Here is a 499-nt window from a genome sequence, read left to right on the forward strand (position 1 = left end):
CTAGGATCTGTTTTGTTGTTGTTGTTGCTGTTTGTTTTGTTTTGTTTTTTTTCTTTTTGGGTCACACCCGGCGATGCACAGGGGTTACTCCTGGCTCTGCACTCAGGAATGACTCCTCGTGATGCTCAGGGGACCCTATGGGATGTTGGGAATCGAACCTGGGTCGGTCGCGTGCAAGGCAAACGCCCTCCCCACTGTGCTCGCGCCAGCCCTGAAACTCCAGGATCTGTTAACTGGGCCGTCATCAGCTCACATGGCTGCGGTTGTGGGATGTGGGTGTGGAGATGAAGAGCTTTTATTTAGTTTATGAGAATGAAGTGAAGTAACTAAGTGAAACAGCACTGGGCTGATGCTGACCACCTCTTCAGCCAGACACAGAGGGTGCAGCCAGGCACCGCAGGGCCGGCACAGAATAGGACTGGAAGGCGGGGGGGGGGGGGGTGGAGGCACCGTCTCCCCACCCGCTCTGTGGTGTTTCCGTTCCAGGAGGGCCGACACC

The sequence above is a fragment of the Sorex araneus genome, chromosome 2, assembly GCF_027595985.1.
Source record: "Sorex araneus isolate mSorAra2 chromosome 2, mSorAra2.pri, whole genome shotgun sequence".
Taxonomy (NCBI): domain Eukaryota; kingdom Metazoa; phylum Chordata; class Mammalia; order Eulipotyphla; family Soricidae; genus Sorex; species Sorex araneus.